This window comes from Amblyomma mixtum, chromosome 4 (genome assembly GCF_055824585.1).
Source record: "Amblyomma mixtum isolate Tamu chromosome 4, ASM5582458v1, whole genome shotgun sequence".
Lineage (NCBI taxonomy): Eukaryota > Metazoa > Arthropoda > Arachnida > Ixodida > Ixodidae > Amblyomma > Amblyomma mixtum.
The window spans coordinates 94,748,174-94,768,564 of record NC_143015.1 but is presented as its reverse complement, the minus strand read 5'-3'; the positions used below and the strand labels follow the sequence as shown (position 1 = coordinate 94,768,564).

General features: G+C 50.6%; 1 protein-coding gene across 6 annotated transcripts in view; it reads right to left on the bottom strand.

The window, feature by feature from the left end:
* The window catches only part of LOC149347461 (uncharacterized), a 283,383-nt gene that overhangs the window by 35,261 nt on the left and 227,731 nt on the right, over positions 1-20,391 (bottom strand). For 4 of the 6 annotated variants that reach the window (XM_089587139.1, XM_089587137.1, XM_089587135.1 and 1 more), the window contains 5 exons: positions 17,055-17,202; positions 15,188-15,327; positions 13,803-13,999; positions 4,274-4,412; positions 1,067-1,326 (listed from right to left, as the gene is read on the bottom strand). The gene's annotated coding sequence lies outside the window, so the exon portion shown is untranslated. The remainder of the gene's footprint in view (positions 1-1,066; positions 1,327-4,273; positions 4,413-13,802; positions 14,000-15,187; positions 15,328-17,054; positions 17,203-20,391) is intronic. The other 2 variants (XM_089587138.1, XM_089587140.1) reach the window with 1 other exon arrangement.

Sequence of the window (20,391 nt, the reverse complement as noted above, 5' to 3'; positions counted from 1 at the left end):
TAAATTGGTACATATCCCGATGGCAAATGTTGCAGCCTTATGACCTGACGTCACATGACTGTGACGGACCTCTTTCAGGACGGCCTGCATGTGCCCGGAAAGCGCGGTGTCGCGTCAGCTGCTGTGTGTTTCAAGCTGGCTACACTTATTTTCGGCCCTTTATCACCAGTACCCTAGGAAACACATTTATGAACTTTTTAAGAGCGTGATTTTGTGGCCCTGTTTGAGCGTTGTGATGGGAAGGGAAAATGGCACCGTTCGCGAATGTTTCATTGCAGCTAACCGCACCATTTACCGACGCCTCTGCGCGCAAAAACTATGCTGTAGCCAAGCTCGTATACTGCATATGCCAGGCGGCTTGCACACCGCAAAGATTCTTAGAATCAATATCACCTTTCCAGACCATGCAGTAATGGTGGAGTCGACGGCCAGTAATTAGTGGGAATATCGCGGTCTTTTGACACCATAAATAGTAGCTCTATGTAGCATTGACTATTTAGCTTCGAAGATACTATCCAGATGTGTGCAATGGATAATGCACTTTCTGAAGATAACATCATGCTGCTGGGTACCGTAACGAATGTTTGCTGGGTCCTTTTTTTTGTCCGCAATCTGCGCCTAGGAACTCCTGTAGCGAAAACACTTTATACGAATCTCGATTTTCCCAAGCTGCACACACTGTTTACGTTGAGGTTTGTCGCACTCCGGGCCATGTCGATTTCCTGGGGCTGTGAAATGCACCTCAAACCCTTGGTTCAACGCATTAGTAGATTTACACTCTATCTAGATGCGGCAGGCGCGCAGTAGAGAATTCAAGGCCGCGTGTAATGGCATGGACACAAATCCTTTCGCAGAATGCGTGCCAGTATGAGCACAATCTCATACCGGTTTATGGCACGTGAGGCAGGAATTATGCGTTCGCTCAGCGAGAAGTTGACACGCATGCATACCTTGGGTCAGCAGTGCTTTAAAAAGGTGTCTCGACACACGAGCTCCGCTCGGCGTCTTGTCTGTTGTTTCGTCTGTTTTGTCCGTTGTGAAGTTAAGCACTCCCCTATAACAATACCTTGGGTGTAGAGTCTGACCAGGACCTTCCACTCGAAGGCGGCCACCACGTGGGACCTTCCTAACAGGCAACGTCACAAAGCCGTAACCTGCTGCCAGACCACGCACGTGATGGGTGAGGACGACTGCCCGTCGCCAGGAGTCGACGGACTCCGCGCTGGAGGGTCCCTTCTGCTGAGCTTGATGCAGGAGCTCTGTGCTGGATGGCTTCTTCTGCTAAGCTTGATGCAGGGACATGTTTCTCATATTTGGCCCCGCCATCTGCAGAAAGATCGAAGGGAGTTCATGACACTGAGAATAATAAACTATTCTTGAAGTACCACTGTGCGCTGGTGGGTTCCGAATGCCTTAAAACAGCTGCTTGTGAGTAGGCACAAGATGCTCGATCATTACTCGTCAATGGCATAAACTTCTACTTCAATGCAAGGAATGTGCCTTCTGCTTACTCATTGGTCACGTCAGCAAGCCTAGCTAAGGGAATTACAGTACTAAATAGAGTTCATGAGGAAAAGGGGAGTTTATACTCTAAAAATAAAGGCGCAGGAAAGAGGTCACTGTATTTTGTATAGTTTGTAGACTCGTCGCCTACAGCACCGGTCATATTTCATGGGAGCTGGAGGACCGTGGCAAGCCGGTTGCCCATAAGAATGTTTCGTGAGCGATTATAGTATTTAATATTGGGCAGGCAGTAGGCTTTAAAGAGTCTTGGCTTCATGTGCTCTTGAATTTTATTCTGTGGTTCACCAACGGCGGCAGTAGTATATACGGTGGTGATTATTTATTTTTGGTCACTTATATTCACTTACATTTGCTTAACAGGTCCCCGGAATGTTTTCATGTAGTCGGCTATAAAGCGCTGAAAGCGTAGGGAAACGTACTATTTGAGGTAATCGGTCAGTTTAGTAAAAAAATTAAAGAGCACATTCCGATACAGAGTGCAAGTATGGTTGTATCTTCAGTGGATGGACTGAACTTTGCTATATTTGAACGCAGGCACACTACGTGGACACAACGAGTATTTTTCGCTACTAAGCCATCACAGCAGGCGCTAACACCATCAACATTTGCTGCGATTTTTTTGCGCTGACACATGTGTAAAAAGCCCTCTTTATGCTTCCGAGAAAGGACTATTGTCTAGTAGTCAACCAGACAGTCATGTGATTCGCACCTCTAAACTCACACGGTTATAGTAGTGGATTTAAGACTGAATACAGCTGAGGCTAATACATATTCATATACGCAGCGAAACGGTTTCAAATGAGCCAGTGGTTCTGTCTGAATACGTAAAGAAGGTGCACTGTTATTTATGGATGCACAGAAAGCAGCCTCATTTTCCTACCTCTGTGCCAGCGCCTTCTGGCAGGTTCCGCGGTCAGTTACCACTAGGCAATGCAGGAGATGTTCCGTTTGTTCAGTTCGCCTAAACTGGCACACATCCTCCTGCCAAACTTGGCAGCCAAATCACCTGATGTCACATGAGTGTGATGACGGGCCTCTGTCATGGCCTCCTGCTTGTGCCCCACTTTCTGGTGTCGCCTCAACTGCTGTGCGTTGCAAGGTCGCTACGCTTACTTTGAACATTTTTTCACGAGTTAAAGTTTCCGTAATAGTATCGTTATCCTGCGGTCTTTTCTGAGCGCTTTGATGGGAAGGAAAAATGTGACCATTCGCGAATGTCACCGCATTGGAGCTATCTGCGCCCTCTGTCGATGCCTCTGTGCCTAACGAATACGCAGTGGCGAAAGTAGTTAACTATGAATGCCACGCGACTGTTGCTTTTCCCAGCAGATGGGGAAACGCCATTGAGCGTCAGCATCCCCTTTGTGTTGAAAATCAAAATCGCCTTAGCTGATTCTGCAGCAACGGTGGAGTCGATGACCTGAGATCAGTGTGGGTACGGCGCTGCTTTGAGATCGTAAATAATGAATATATTCGACCTCGACCAAACTGCCACCTAGGGAGATATCTGTGCCCATCAGCCCACTCGCACAAAACAAATTAGATAGTGCGGTTCGGTCTAGTCAGATTCTCGGTCTATACTCCTGCTGCTTCTGAGGAAAGGAAAGGTGGAGTAATTGGCTCATTTTGCAGGTGGATACCTCAACTGGACCATGAGCCACTCCCCCCTCCCCACCGCCTATCGAGAAAAAAACCACGATTGTTAGAGTCTACTCCGCCCCCCCCCCCCCCCCCCCGCCTATCGGGAAAGACCCACGAATTTTAAAAGCTGGAGTATGCAGCTGGGTTGGTGTTTTTTTTTGTCTCCTGCTATCTTGTGTGGCGCGAAAACCACTCTCCACTGCTTTTTGTGGAAATGCGCACAGGGGAAGATATTTGAAACTGGCGGTATTTTGTTATCAGCTTTGTTTTCATCCCTTTTTCGAATGACAGTCTGTTTGAAGTGATTGAGTAATCACTCAATATTTCACAGGGTGATAGGAGTCGTTAAGAATGCATTTTTGTGTATATAGTGGTTTATTGGGGTTTAACGTCCCAAAGCGACTAAGGCTATGAGAGACGCCGTAGTGGAGGGCTCCGGAAATTTCGACCACCTGGGGTTCTTTAACGCGCACTGACATCGCACAGTACACGGGCCTCTAGAATTTCTCCTCCAAAGAAATTCCAGCCGCCGCGGCCGGGATCGAACCCGCGTCTTTCGGGTCAGCAGCCGAGTGCCGTAACCGCTGAGCCACCGCGGCGGCGTAAATTAGTAGGGTGGTGCCAAGAACTTGCGCAACCATGCGCACCCCTTTTACTGCTCTCTGAATCATTTTTAGGAATAAATCATAAGCGCAGGCGCTAGAATCCAATAGAACTGATCGCCCGAATTTGAGGGCAGCTTTACTGCTTTGAGTTGGCTACATTTGGCAGTGCATTAACCGCGGAGGTTGCTTTGCAGGCTGCGAACTGGGCGGATTAAGAACGCACACTTGGTGAAGTCGTTTCTGTTGCGACCACGTATAGGGGGTTGTCACGTGACGTCACGTGCGCCATTTTGTTCTCCGGCGCATAGTTTTAGCAGTGCAGGCGGCGATCTCACAAGACACGCTAGCAGACTTACTCATTTCTGCACGGGCAACAAAATGGCGACCGCTGTGACGTCAGTGATTACTCCGTTTAGTACCCTTGATCTATGCGGTTCGTCCCGGCGACACATCTGAAGGACATGTCAATGAATCAGAAAACAGAATTGCCAGAAATCGCTCACCGGGCACTTGCTGTAAGGCGAAGTCTCTGGCGCTGTTCCACTGTGGCTCCTGTCTGCGCTGCAGTGAAGGCCACATTACAGACGACCAGAGGCACTTCCAGTGCATTTTCCATCGTGGATCGTGGCGAGGCTGCCAATTCTGAAAGAAGATGTGAAGGGCAGCCCTCACTATGAGGCAAGAAAAAGCACACCGGGCCCAAATGACTTGGCTTCTGTTTGCGAAAAAGTTGGAAGAAGCCGTCACGTCATTCCATTTGTACCTCGTGGTTTGCTATGTGCGATAAAGTAAACCGAGAGAGTACTAGGTTTTTTTATAGTCAGGAACGCACGCTCGAAAAAGCGAAGTTTTGATATGATGCTGTTTGGACGAGATTTATAGAGGTTGACGATTCAAAGAAAACTCCTTCTGCTTTTATTCTAAGACGTTAAACTTTAGAACTCACGCTATGTTAGCTTATATGCAGTCGTGTTCTCAATAGTGTCCTCAAAATTTAATATTCATCATAAATTTCTTCAGCGTAGTATGCTTCGTGCGTCTTTGCCTTTTAATCGGTACCTCCATATTGCCGCGAATCTTTGTAGCGTTTGTTTGTTGTGTTTATTTGTTCATGCTGCAAGGCTGCCGGCACGCCGCTTTATCGCTTCGTTTGTGACGCAAGACGCGCCTAGAACTGAGTGATCGCATCCGGACGGAGCCGATTCTAGTTTGCGCCAGAATGTTCTAGTAACTTCTAAAGCTTTGTCTCGAAGGTTCGCTATCAGCTTTAAAAAAAGCAAGGCCGACAGCGGCGGTCATCTCTTCGACGACCGCCGAGCACGCTAGTTGCTACGCCGCCGCCGAGTGATTCAGTTCTTTGCGGGCGCAAGTCAGCCCAAATAAAGAGTTTCGTTTTGAAGACATTCTCGCTGTGTTCTTGTTCGCCGGACTGCAGTCACCACTACGTGACATCTGGTGGAGGTGCTAACGGATGTCCCTGTCGCCCTCACCCCCTGGGAGCCGTCAGAGCAGTCCGACCCGTCTCGAAGATCACGCGAAAGCCGCCGGCGCCGTCCACCCCCCCCCCCCCCCCCCCCCCCGAAGGCGAAGGGCGAAGCAACCGTCGTCTCCAGAGGTGTCCACCAGAATTCGGACTGCTACCCGACCGTACGCGAGCGAAAAAGGACCCATCAATTTTGACTTCAGCCATGGCTACGACACCATCCCCCATTATCTTACACCAGCCCCAACTGCCGCCCACGTTCAACGCTTCACCGGGCGAGAATCCCGAGGAATGGTTGGAACAGTTTGAGCGTGTCGCGTGTTCAACAGTTGGGACGACCAGACTAAAATGAGCCATGTCTTCTTCGCCTTAGAAGGACCAGCGAGAATATGGTTCGAAAACCACGAAGTTTCACTACCGACGTGGGAATTATTGAAACGGGAGTTCCTGAAGGCCTTCACGAGCATCATCAGGAAAGAAAGAGCTCAGCTGCTTCTGCAGTCACGCATCCAACACCCGAAGGAGTCCGTGACCGCATACGTAGAAGATATGAAACGCCTTTTTCGAAGAGTCGACCCTGACATGACAGAAGATTAGAAACTGGAGCTTCTGATGCGTGGTGCTAAAGACGCACTTTTTGGCGGTCTCACCCGCAATCCACCGATCATGGTCGCGGAATTCACCAGTGAAGCAGCCGCCATAGAAAGAACCTTGGAAGCACGAGCGCGTCATTTTCTTCGACAGCCCCTAGTGACCTCGACTGCCCTCTCGGATGGCACAGCATTCGGGGGCAACCTGCGGGATGTTATCCGCAAAATTCTACGAGAAGAGCTGCGTCGCCTGCTACCATCTTCCAACCAGCCTCAAGTAGCGACCCTTGAGGAAATTGTACGCGAAGAAGTGAAGCATGCGCTTGGCACTCCGTCATCTTCGCCTCCAGGGGAACCTCCAGCCTTAACCTACGCTGCTGCACTACGCAGTCCTCAGTCTCAACGCGAGAGCCGCATTCTGCCTCTTCGACGTGAACCATCTGTTCCCAAGCGCCGTCGCCCTGCCCCCGCCCGCCCATCCTACGACCGACGCCCAAGCCCCAGGTAGTGCGACGCCTGGAGGACTTCCAACAACCGCCCGCTGTGCTTCCATTGCGGCGAAGCCGGTCATGTACTTCGCCACTCCCCGTACAGACGCATCGGCCTGCGTGGTTTCACCATCGACGCCCCACGACCATTCCCCGGCCAGCGACCACGGGAACTCGACGACTACCTGCACAGAGGGGAGTACGCGTCGACAAGCCGTCTTTCCCGCTCGCCGTCGCCGTCCAGCGCACGTTTTGCATCACCGGGCCGCAGCTACGCCGCGGCTGTCCGAGGAAGGTCCCCTAGCCCACGTAGGGGAAACTAAACAAAGCAACCTGTGGAGGTCAGGTTGCTTGCCGAGGAAACGACAAAGATCCTCCAGCGACCACACCGTATGAAGACCAACTACGCCGACGCCGCATACAACGACAACCTCGACCACAACGCGAACCACTTTCAAAACGACGCTGTCATCAGGAAAAGCTTCGCTCACACGCCCCACCCACAATTCACATATCCGACGAAGCCGTGAGCCGGCGCCGAAGACGACGCGCAATGCTAGAGCCAGGACATCCGACTTACAAGTGGTTATCGACGGCCGGAAAGCCACCGCTCTATTCGACACAGGAGCCGATTATTCGGTGATGAGCGGACCATTCGCTGCGCAACTGAGGAAAGTAACGACCGCTTGGGACGGCACACAAATTCGCACCGCAGGGGGCCACCTCATCACGCCATCAGGACGATGCACAGCGCGATTGACTCTCAAGGGACATACCTATCCCGCGACCTTCGTAGTGCTACGGTAATGTTCCCGCGAAGTGATCTTGGGCATGGATTTCCTTGATGAGCATCAAGCGATCATCGACCTGCGATCCAACATGAACACACTTTCCTCGGACGAGGCCATCCCGTCGACGAGAACTCCGGAACATCACGTTGCGCTTAGTGTCCTGGAGGAACAAGTGAGTGTCCCACCCCGCTCAAGCGTCATCGTCACCGTAGGCGCCGCGGAAGCGAGTGACACTGAAGCCATTATCGAGGGGAACATGCAGTTGCTTCTCGACCGAGGAATCGGCATCGCAATAGGCATAGCACATTTCCGGAAAGGCCAAGCCGAAGTACTGCTGACTAACTTTAGCGAAGGATACCGGCACATTACCAAAGGAACGAGGATTGCTTTCCTCGACAAAATATCCGACGTACGAGACTTCTTCGCCCTCTCCGACCCATCCGCAGATTCCCCTGACCAAGAGAACTCGTCCACTTTCGACATAAATCCAGCCCTGCCCCGGAACAGACAGGACCAGATCCGCAATCTCCTTCGAAGCTACAGCGAGTGCTTCTCGTCATCGCTGAAAGTCCGACAAACGCCGATTGCCAAGCAACGCATTATAACCGACCAGCACGCCCGACCGCTCCGCCAGAGCCCCTACCGAGTGTCGCCGCGAGAACGACGAGCCATCCGGGACCAAGTGGAAGAAATGCTGCGCGACGACCTTATCCAGCCTTCAAAGAGCCCCTGGGTGGCACCTGTTGTTCTAGTGAGAAAGAAAGACGGTGCACTTCGATTCTGCGTTCATTACCGGCGCTTGAACAACATCACAAAGAAGGACGTCTACCCCCTCCCTCGCATCGACGACACACTGGACCGGCTCTGCAACGCCAAATATTTCTCATCGATGGACATCAAGAGCGGCTACTGGCAAACTGAGGTCGATGAAAGAGATCGCGAGAAGAGCGCATTCATCAGTCCAGATGGCCTCGAGTTCAAGGTGATGCCGTTTGGTCTCTGTTCCACACCGGCGACATTTAAACGAGTAATGGATACAGTGCTGGCAGGCCTGAAGTGGCAGATTTGTCTGGTTTATTGAGATGACGTCGTTGTCTTCGCCTCGAGCTTTGAGGAGCACCTGAAAAGGCTTCGAACAGTACTAGACGCAATCAAATCGTCCGGGCTAACCTTGAAAGCAAGCGAAGTGCCACTTTGCCTATGAAGAGCTGCTGTTTCTAGGCCACGTTGTTAGCAAGGAGGGAGTACGCCCAGACCCGCAGAAAACAGCTGCTATCGCAATGTTCCCGCCACCGGCCGATAAGAAAGCTGTGCGCAGATTCCTCGGGCTGTGCGCGTACTACCGACGATTTGTGAATAACTTTTCGCGCATCGAGGAGCCCCTGACCCACCTGACAAAGGCAGATGTGCCATTTAAATGGGAAGCGCCGCAAATAGAAGCCTTCAAGGAACTTCAGCGCCGTATACAGACCCCACCGATCCTTGCGCACTTTGAAGAAAACGCCGAGACTAAAATTCATACCGACGCAAGTAATGTGGGCCTAGGCCCTATCCTCGTTCAGAAAATTGACGGAGTGGAGAAGGTCATCGCGTACGCTAGCCGTTCCCTGTCCAAAGCCGAAGCTAATTATTCGACAACTGAGAAGGAGTGCCTTGCCATCATCTGGGCTACGTCGAAATTCCGCCCCTACCTGTACGGATGACCGTTCAAGGTGGTCAGCGATCACCACGCACTGTGCTTGCTCGCCAGTTTGAAGGACCCCTCCGGCCGCCTCGCTCGATGGAGGCTATGGCTCCAGGAGTTTGATGTAACCGTCCTTTAGAAGTCCGGACGCAAGCACTCTGACGCCGACTGCCTGTGACGAGCCCTGTGACGAGCCCCTGTAGATGCCGTCGGACGACGATGAGGACACGTTCCTGGGACCCATCAGCTCCAGCTCTTTTGCACAACAGCAACGCTCGGACCCCGACATAAAATGCCTCATCGAATACCTGGAAGGCAAGGTTTCTTCACCCCCCCGCCTCTTTTAAGCGAGGATTGTCTTCGTTCTGCTTACAGAACGATGTCCTCGTGAAGAAAAACTTTGCAGCGAACAAGACAGCCTACCTCCTTGTACCTGTAAGTCTGCGCGGAGAAGTTCTTCTGGCCTCACACGACGAGCCGACAGCTGGACATCTCGAGTTTTCTCGCACCCTCCGCCGCATTCAAGACAAGTATTACTGGCCCCGACTGTCTGCCGATGTAGCACATTACGTGAAAACCTGCCGAGATTGTCAGCGACGAAAGGCCCCTCCAACCCGACCAGCAGGATTTCTGAACGCCATTGAACCCCCCCTCAAGACCCTTTCAGCAGATCGGCATGGACTTGCTTGGCCCGTTCCCGAAATCAACATCTGGAAATAAGTGGATCATTATAGCGACCGTCTACCTCACCCGCCATGCCGAGGCAAAAGCACTACCGAACGCAACAGCAGCAGAAGTCGCCAAATTTTTCGTGGAGAACATTCTTCAGCGACACGGCGCCCCCGATGTGCTCATCACTGACAGAGGAACAGCATTCACGGCGGAACTGACGCAAGCCATAACTCCATTACCGCCAAACCAGCCACCAGAGAACAACTGCATACCACCCGCAGACCAACGGACTGAGCGAGCGCCTCAACAAAACTATCACCGATATGCTCGCCATGTATGTCGATGCCGAACACAAGACCTGGGAAGTCATCTTGCCTTACGTAGTCTTCGCCTACAACACTGCAGTGCAGGAGACCACCCAGATGACGCCTTTTAGGCCCGTCATGGCAGAGAGGCCACGACCACGCTGGACGCCATGCTGCCGAACGTTACCGAGGAAGATAACGTCGACGTCGCCGCCTACCTACAACGCGCAGAAGCCCGAAGACTTGCCCGATTAAGGATCAAAGACCAGCAGCGGACCGACGCCACAAGCTACAACCTACGAAGACGCAACGCGGAATACAAGCCAGGAGACCGAGTCTGGGTTTGGACTCCCATTCGCCGCCGAGGATTGAGCGAAAAGCTTTTGCGACGCTATTTCGGCCCGTACAAGGTTCTTCGTCGGCTAGGTGAATAGGACTACGAAGTCGTCCCTGACCAAATGACTGTCCCAGCGACGCCGCGTACGACCCGAAGTCGTCCATGTCGTACGCCTAAAGCCCTATCATGCACGCTAAAGGACGCCGTGTTTCCACATTCGGTGTTTATTTTTGCACAATCCGTTTTTGATTGTTGATAGCCGCATTATGTTCTAAAGCATCGAGTCGATGCTTCTTTGAGAGGGGAGTAATGCCGCGAATCTTTGTAGCGTTTGTTTGTTGTGTTTGCGTTCATGCTGCAAAGCTGCCGGCACGCCGCTTTATCGCTTCGTTTGTGACGCAAGACGCGCCTAGAATTATCTCGATTGATCGCATCCGGTCGGAGCCGATTCTAGTTTGCGCCAGAATGTTCTAGTAACTTCTAAAGCTTTATCTCGAAGGTTCGCTATCAGCTTTGAAAAAAGCACGGCCGACAGCGGCGGTCATTTTGTTCGACGACCGCCGAGCACGCTAGTTGCTACGCCACCGCCGAGTGATTCAGTTCTTTGCGGGCGCAAGTCAGCCCAAATAAAGAGTTTCCTTTCGAAGACATTCTCGGTGTGTTCCTGTTCGCCGGACTGCAGTCACCACTACGTGACAATATCAAATTAGGTTAAGTCAAAACATTAAGGAGCAATAAGCCTATCGCCCTTTTAAGGCTACTAGTTGAATGAAAGGCGACCAAGGGAAAGGCATTGAAGCATCTTGAAGCCCAAATGACTAAATATTTCTGCAACAAATGTTTCGTATAAGGGTTTCGTTTCGTTTCGTTTTAGAGAAGTATTGCTGGACTCGGGCATGAAGTCACACATTTGCGCAAAATTTTTTTCACACACTTTACTCCCCATAGGACCAAAGATTTTGACTCGAAAGCACTCAGTGTTGAGAACATGTTGACATGAAACATACTGTCCAATTTCCATATAGTGGCGAGTACACGGTGTGCAACAAGTGTGTCGCGAACTAACACAACTTGGCTCTGAAGCAATGTAGGAAGTGCCACCTCGACCGCTCTCTTGTGCCGACGTACAGGATCTGGATTTTGCCACCGGGCGGAATGTGTAGCTCTGCAAGGGCGCGCTCATAGACTTGCTCCTAGCTTCCGACAAGGAGTCCAGCCTTTTGTCTTCCTTCTGCCTTTAAGCATAGAAGCCAGCACTCTACACAAACGTAGCTTGAATCAGCCACTTTTACTTACAGTAAAATATGCTGTTTTTCAATCTCTAATATATGCTGTGTATCATGCTGGGTATGTTCAGAGTATTCTGTTCGTATTGTCAGTTCTGTTTGTAGAGTGTAGACAGTTACTTTGTTAAGCAGGGTGGCTGCCAAAAGTCTTGTCTAGCGGCGCTAGTCAATGAGAGTTCGATGATCGTTTGTTCAACGGTTAAGCTTTCAGCGCTGTATGCCATCACCGCAAATGCTCACTACAGCCCATTTTTGCAAAGCCAATATCTTATGCAAAACATGTGAAGTTCTAATGCGCGGATAATTTCTGATTGAGATTCTCTTCAAGATAGCGCTGTTTAATCCTTTAATTTTCTCCACGAACTAAGTTGTAACCACTATAGTGCCTTGATGTTATTCTTTCAAGAATTTACGAGACAGTGTGTACTGGAGTGGTTATCTTACGGAAGTACGCAAGTTATCAGAGATCGCTAAGTCGCAGGAGCCAGAATAACTTGCCGAAGATCTTTTCAAATTCGATACCCGCTTCGCAAGGTGTAAAATCGTCATATATTGATTTCTGTGAGATCTAGCTTATGCTTTGTTTTGCGTCTGGAGTAAGGCCTCGTGGTCCTGGCTCGCCCAGGGTTGCCAGGAGAAAGCGGAGGCTAATAGGGCACCTATCATGCAGGCTAATAAGCGCACCTATCATGCAGAGCTCTCCGCCTTCTTCAATCAATGCTTTCAGAAACAACCATTAGAGGGCAGGTTATATTGTGCGAAGACTGACTGGATCTGAAATCAGAGAAATTGTAGACCCTACCCAAATTGTCGTAACACTATAAAATATTTTATAGCAATAGCAGTGCTAATTTATTTCTGCAATTCTTTTCTTCTCATAGAGAAAGCATATCCACTTTAAATAACTACCAGGACAACAGTTTCAATTGCGATACTTTCTGCAAGAAAATAGATGTTGATCTAGTGCGTCCTGCAGATATCGCTAAGAAAAAAATATCAGGCAAGAATTGCTCTGCATTTTACAAAATGTGTGACAATGCTAGCATATAAATGTTAGCAATGTAAGGCGCCTTGTTATAAGCCTACACACTAATCTTTGCGAGCCGGCTGGACGAGAAGTAGATAAGCGTGCGTGGATATTGTGTACAGTCAGACCTACAACTTCTACTCACCGACGACCATCATATGGGGCCTTCATGGCAGCGAGTGCCACGAAGCTAAAAGCAAGCTGCCATACCCCGCTCGTGTTGGCAGATGTCGACTGCCTGTTGCTATAGTGCCTCCCCAGAAGGCAGCTCCGCTTGGATGCGGTGACAAGATTCTCGTATTTGGCCACGCCATTCTTCAGAAAGATCGTTGGCTACTTAAACCAGCATTTTTCTATGTTGTGGGGACTCTCCTTCCACCGTCCTCTTCGGTTTTCTTCCCCGAGATGAATCTTCCTTAGCTTTTAAGATCGGGAGGGCGTCGGTATCGCAGCGCCACGGACGGCGTCACTGCTGCGTGCACGCGCGGGAGATAGCCCTCTCTGGCTCGTGAACTCGTAGCGCGCATTACAGTCAGCGCCGCGCTCTGATCTCTTTCTGGGGTGGACATTTCCAGCGGCTCGTCCCGACCAGCCTCTGAGTATTTCCCCAGCCCTAATGTGGGCGAACATTCGCTCGTAACCTTGCTGGCGAGTCGGAAGATCTCGATTCATTGCGAGTATTTTCGTTGCTAGCTGAAGCTATTCTTGCAGCAATAAATGTGTCTTTTTACTTCAGCGACACTGTAGCGCTCATCAAAGAGAGGGCGTCGTGCCGTGCCATGAACAGGGAATAGGCTGAAGTTTCGCATCCAAACCACCAAAAGATTGCTCGAGATGCCATTCACAGAAATATTCGTGAGTGTGTAGGATCAATTTAACTCAGGATATCCGCTCCCATGTTCAGACGAACGAAATTATACACATGCCTGAAAATTTTCTTTCGAGCAATAACCGAGAACTTTGCCAAGATATGCGGCGGCTAGCGCATCAATGGCTTGTATGTTTGCTGGGTCGCCTTTTTTTGACCCTAATATTCGCCTTCGGAACTCCTGTGGCAAAGAAACCTTATACAACACTCGATTTGCCCAAGTTGGACAGAGTATTTACGCTGCAGTTCGTCGTACTCAGGGCCATGTCACTTCCTGGGGTTCTTAAATGTGCTACGAGCTCTTGCTAGCACGCATTAGTCGATTTCCACTCCATCCAAACAAGGCCGGCGTGCGGTATCGAATTCAGTGCCACGAGCTATGGCAGCACAACAAATCCTTCCGCATAATGCGTCTCAATAGCGCACAATTTCATACCAGGTTACTGCTCGTTCGGGAGGAATTACGCATCGCCTCAGCGAGAAGTTGACCCGCATGCGTACCTTGGGTCTCTGGTTGGCCGTTCCCCCGAAGGCGGCCATCAGGTGGGACCTTGAAAACAGGCAAGGTCACGAAGGCATCACCTGCTGCCAGACCACTCACGTGATGGCAGACCCCGTCTTTCCGCTGCCGGCGTTCTCCCCTTTCGGACCCCGCCTGCTCCATGCGGGGACATGCTTCTCACATTTGGCCCAAGAATCTGCAGAAAGATAGTTGAGTGTTTACGGCGCTGAGAATAATCAATTGTTATGGGAATACCGCCGCGCTCTGGTGTTTCCCAATGCCTCAAAAGGAGCTGCCTGTGAGTAGCCACAAGATGCTCGAAAGTCACGCGTCAGTGGCATAAACCTTCAATTCACTGTGTGGAATGTGCCCTGTGCTTGCTATTGCTCGTGGTAACCAGCCACGCAAAGGAAATTGTACTACTGAAGGGAGGTCATCAAAAAAAGGGGAGTTTATACACTAAAATTAATGGCACAGGAAAGATGTCGCGATGTTTTGTGCAATTTGTAACCTGGTCCTCTAAAGCACCAGCCATATTTCATAGGGGCTGCAATACTGTGCCAAGGTGGCCGCCCGTAAGAGTGTTCCGTGTTTCGCGAAGTCTCATAGTGTGTAAAAATACGCAGGCAGCAATAAGTGTTGGCTTCATGTGCTTTACATTTTGTCCTGCGAATCAGCGATAGAGGCACTACTTCAGAGTCGATCACTTATATTTGGACACTCACCATATTTACTTAGTGGTCAAAAGATGCCCAGAATGATTGCTTGTAGTCTGTTATGAAGCGAGGAAAGCTTAGGGAGATGTACTGTTTCAGATAACGAGTAAGTTACCGTCGTTAAAAAAATTAAAGCACATTCCAAAACAAGGTGTAAGCTTGGATGTAACGTGGATGCTTGCTTTGACCGCAATCATATTTTAAAGTGTGTCTGATAATCTAGTTAGACCCTCTGTTGGTGCTGAGGAAAGGAAAGACACAGCAACTGGCTCATTTTATCGGTGGATACCTAAACTGCACCGTGAGCCACATCTCTTCCGAGCCACATTGCACAGTTGGCTTTTCAGGCTGAGAACTGTGTGGATTAAAAACGCGCGCTTGGTAAAGTCGCTTCTGTTGCGACCACGTATAGGTGGTTATTATGTGACGTCACGTGCGCTATTTTGTTCTCCGGCGCATAGTTTTAGCAGTGCAGGCTGGAGCAAGAGGCGATGATCTCGCTAGATACGCCAGCAGCCTTACTCATTTCTGCACGGGCAACAAAATGGCGGCCGCTGTGCCGTCAGTGAATACTCCCTACAGTACCCCTGATCTGTCCGGACGTCCCGGTGACCACCCTGTAGGACATGCCAACGAATCAGAAAACAGGATTGCCAGAAATCGCTCACCGGGTACTTCCTGCAAGACAAAGGCTGTGACGCTGTCTCCACTGTGGCACCTGTCCTTGCTGCAGTGCAGGGCGCATCAACGACGAGCCAGTGCACTTCCAGTGCATTTTCCATCGAAGATCGTGGCGAGGCTGGCCATTCTGCAAGAAGAGAATGTGAAGCGTAGTCCTCACTATGAGACAAAAAAGTACACCGGGTCCGAATGAGTTGGCTTCTGTTTGCGAAAAAGTGGGGAGAAGCCGTCGCGCCATTCCATTTGCACCTTGTGGTTTGCTATGTGTGATCAAGTAAACCATGAGTATCCGAGGCTTTTTTTTTTATAGTCAGGAAAGCACACTCGAAAAAGCGAAGTTTCGATATGATGCTATTTGGAGGAAATTTGTAGAGGTTAACGATTCAAAGAGAACGCTCTCTGCTTTTATTCCAACACGGTAAACTTTAGAACCCACGCTATGATAGCTTATATGCAGCCGTGTCCTCAATAGTGTCCTCAAAATTTAATATTCATTGTAAAATTTTTCACCCTAGCATGCTTCGTGCGTGTTGCCCTTTAATCGGTACCTCCATATCGTACTTTGTTAGTGCCGCCAAATTAGGTAAGTCACAATGTCCACATTCAGGAGCAATTAGCCTATTGCCCTTTTAAGGCAACTACTTGAATGAAAGACAAAGGTATTGAACCATCTTGAAGCCCAAGACTAAATACACGTTGTTCACGTAGTTCGCCTCAAGCCGTACTGTGCACCTTCTCCGTCTTCCACTTAGCATGGGGACCATGCTTTCGCCGCCGGGAGTTATGTCAAGGGACAACGACGAAGACAGTGCTAGGCTCGTGCTCAGAGCGCGAAGAGGACGAAGAGTGTTGTGTGCGCCGTTGGCCGGTGGTGGTTCGACTGAGCTGCTATCAGCTACCTCTCTGTGACTACGCCTGCTCCTCGTGTGCGTACGTCTGCGTAACAATATCAATATTGTCACGGCTAGACAGTCGGGACGGCCAGGACACGTTTTACTGTGCAGCGCCAGGCAGCAGCGGACTCCCGAGGGGACCACACAGAAGGGACGACGAAGAAGAAGCACGTTGAGTGGTCTGGCTACCAGTGGTTGTTGTCATCTTCCTTGACGGTTTTGTCAGGCCGCTAAACTCTGGCTGTAGGCCTAGCAGGCGGCGGCTCGCTTTGTGCACGGGGGTTGTGTCTACGCCCTGGGAACTCGCTTCAAAGGCGTCTTCGGAGTCAGTGTACATGGGACGTTACCCAGCCGGCTCCACCAAATATGTCACGGCTAGACAGTCGGGACGGCCAGGAAACGTTTTACTGTGCAGCGCCAGGCAGCAGCGGACTCCCGAGGGGACCACACAGAAGGGACGACGAAGAAGAAGCACGTTGAGTGGTCTGGCTACCAGTGGTTGTTGTCATCTTCCTTGACGGTTTTGTCAGGCCGCTAAACTCTGGCTGTAGGCCTAGCAGGCGGCGGCTCGCTTTGTGCACGGGGGTTGTGTCTACGCCCTGGGAACTCGCTTCAAAGGCGTCTTCGGAGTCAGTGTACATGGGACGTTACCCAGCCGGCTCCACCAAATATGTCACGGCTAGACAGTCGGGACGGCCAGGACACGTTTTACTGTGCAGCGCCAGGCAGCAGCGGACTCCCGAGGGGACCATACAGAAGGGACGACGAAGAAGCACTGCCCGCGACCATGGCTAAGGCTAGCCAGAATAGCGGGGAAGGCAGTTCGGCCGGGAGACGGCGCCACGAGAGTGGCCAGGAATGTGGCAATATTCAAAGTCATCCCAACTCAGAGGAAGCGGAAGCCACCCCACCCACCTGTTCGTACATACCGCACTATTACCGACTGTCTCGCAGTACTTACCCAGCACCTCCACCAAATGTAACGTGGCTGCCAGCCGAAGAATGGGGCGTGCTGAACCATGAACATGAGATGACTTAATGGCCGCTGGCCTAGCGCCAGCGCTCCGTCCCGCGTGACTGCCAGCGTCGTCGTCTTCGCAACAATATTTCTGCAACAAATGTTTCGTTTTAGAGTAGTATTGCTGGACTCGGGCTTGGAGTCCCACATTTTCGCAAAAATTTTTTTCGCACACTTTACTCCCAATGGTACCAATGATTGTGACATGAAACATACTATTCAATTTCCATATATTGTCTAGTGGACGGCGTGCAACAATTATGTCGCTAACTAACATAACTTGGCTGTAAAGCAATGTAGGAGGTGCCACCTGGACCGCTCTCTTGTGCCGACGTACAGTATCTGGATTTTACCATCGGGCGGAATGTGTAGCTCTGCAAGAGCGCTCATAGACTTGCTCTTGGCTTCCGACAAGGAGTCCAGCATTTTGTCTTCCTTCTCCCTTTAGGCATATAAGCCAGCACTGTACAGAAACGAGGCTTGAATCAGCCACTTTTTCCTTTAAAGTAAAATATTTTGTTTTTCGATCTATAATATATACTGTGTATCGTGCTGGGTATGTTCAGAGTTTTCTATTCGTCTGGCCAGTTCTGTTTGTAGATTGCAGACAGTTATTTTATTAAGTAAGGTGGCTGCCGAAAGTATGTGTCTAGCGGCGTTAGTGAATAAGATTTAGATGTTCGTTTGTTCAGCGATTCAGCTTCAGCACTGTATGTCATCTGCTGATTCAGTTTCAGTGCTGTATGTCCCATTTTTGCAAAGGCAATATCTTATGCAAAATATGTGAATTTCTAATGCGCGGATAATTTCTGATTCAGATTCTCTTCATGATAGCGCTGTTTAATCGTTTAGTTTTCTCCACGAACTAAGTTGTAACTACTATAGTGCCTTTAAACAATTTACGAGAAGAGTGTATACTGGAGTGGTTATCTTGCGGAAGTACGAAAGTTATCAGAGATCGCTAAGTCACAGGAGCCAGAATAATTTGTCGAAGATATTTTCAAATTCGATACGTGCTTCGCAATATGTAAAATCGTCATAGCATAATTTCTGTGAGGTCTAGCTTATGCTTTTTTTTACGACTGGTGTAGGGCCTCGAGCTCCTGGCTCGCTCAGGGTTGCCAGGAGAAAGCGGAGGCTAATAGGGCACCTATCATGCAGGCTAATAAACGCACCTATCATGCAGAGCTCTCCGCCTTCTTTACTCAGTGCTTTCAGAAGTGATGGTTAGAAGGCGGGTTAGATTCTGCGAAGACTGACTAACGACCTGAAATCAGAGTAGTGTAGGCCATACCCAAATAGTCTCAACACTACAAAATATTTGATAACAATAGTTGGGATTATTTTTTTCTGCGATTTTCTTCCTCACAAAGAAGAAGCACGTCCACTGTAAATAAGCATCAGGACACAACTGTTCAAACTGCGATACTTTCTCCAGGAAAATGGAAAATACATGTTGATCCTGTGTCTCCGGCCGAAAAAATATTTGGCAAGTATTGTTCTACATTTTACAAAACGTGTGACAATGGCAGTACATATATGTTAGCAATGTAAGGTGCGAGTCGGCTGGATGAGAAGTAGATAAGCTGCGTGGATACGGTGTCGAGGCAGACCAGCAGCTTCTATTCACCGGCGGCCATCACGTGGGGCTTTCATGGCAGCGAGGGCCATGAAGCTAAAGCCAGCCGCCAGACCCCGCACGTGTTGGCAGATGTCGACTGCCGGAAGTCCGACAGTGCGGCCTGCTCGTACCCCCCCCCCCTCCCCCCGCCACCGGATACGGGCCGGTGTAGTTTCGGCTACTAGGCTTTGTTCCGGTGCAACGCCAGCGGTGGGGATGGGACGGCCGGGACCCAGCCTCTGGGTCCCGGCGACTCTGACTCCCAGCGACTCCCAGGCGACTCTGAGGGCCAGTCGCGCGCGTCAAGTCCGATGCTTGAGCGGAGGCAGGCCTGGGTTTATACTCAGCTTGGACCCACGAAACCAAAGTTTTTAAAATACATGCTACTTCCCTGCGCACGCGGGGGCGTGCAAGTCTGGCTACCGACGTGCCGGTTTATGGTTACGGAGAAACATGGTCCGCGCGGGGGTTTATAGTAGCCAGGCTCTGAAACGACGCCTCGGGAAGCGGCCTCACGGCCGGCCGCAGAGCTGTCATAGCCTTTGCGGGACGCCGAGGAATGGGGGTGAAGCACGACCTCGAAGCGTCCAGGTGACTCCGGCGATATTGTGGAGTAACGGCTGAGTAGGCCCGGCCATCTCACCCTAAGACCCGTTCTTGGTTTGTTGCCCGGTCGCCCGGCCTTGGAGAAAAGTTCATGATTGGTTGGTTGGAAGCACAGATGGGTCCTCCCGGTTGTGTTAGGGCATGGTGCCGAGGGCCGGTGGGCCGATAGGCTGACGTAATAGGGCCTCTACTGGCTGGATCACATCACACATATTTCCGGAGTCTCAAAAACCGTGAAAAGCACTCGTCGGTTGCTAGCTGGCAGGTTCGTGGAGGGGCCCCAAGTAGCTGCTGACCCCGTGTTAGGATCTCCTGTCTCCGGCGGTCGGAGCCCGTTGCGTTTGGTGGGTGGTCGGGCATCCCGTGAGTGGGGCCGCATCATTGGGCAATCTCGATGCTCTCTGCCCTGGCCAGGCAGGCCAACAATGTAGTCGAGACAATTGAAGGATCTGAACAAAAATCTCGCTGTCCCTATTCCCATCCCTCATCCCAACCCATTTCCTTACAACCATTCATCGCGGCTGAATTTCGATGGAGGCGAAATTCTAGAGGCCCGTCTACTGTGCGATGTCAGTGCACGTTAAAGAACCCCAGGTGGTCGAAATTTCCGGAGCCCTCCACTACGGCGTCCCTCATAGCCTTAGTTGCTTTGGGACGTTAAACCCAACAAAACCAAACCAGACCAACCATCCTTTTGCCCATCCCTCCCGCTACTTCCCAGGGGAGACCAGGGGAATGTCCTTGTGCCCGCTCCCCCGGCTAAGTCGCTATAGTACCCTTCCCTCATTGCTTACTTTCCCCCTTCGGGTGGCAAAATTGCTTGCGGGCCCAATTCGTTTATTTTGATCGGTTTACACCCGCGATACAGTAGTGGTGCGGGAGAGGCTCATTTTCTAATTCATTTAATATGCCTCGAACTACTTCATGCCGGTCGCTAGGTGCCTCCGCAGAAGTCAGCGCTGCTTAGATGTGGTGACATGATTCCCGTATTTGGCCAAGCCATTCGTCAGAAAGATCGTTGGCTACTTAAACCAGCATTTTGCTACGGTGTGG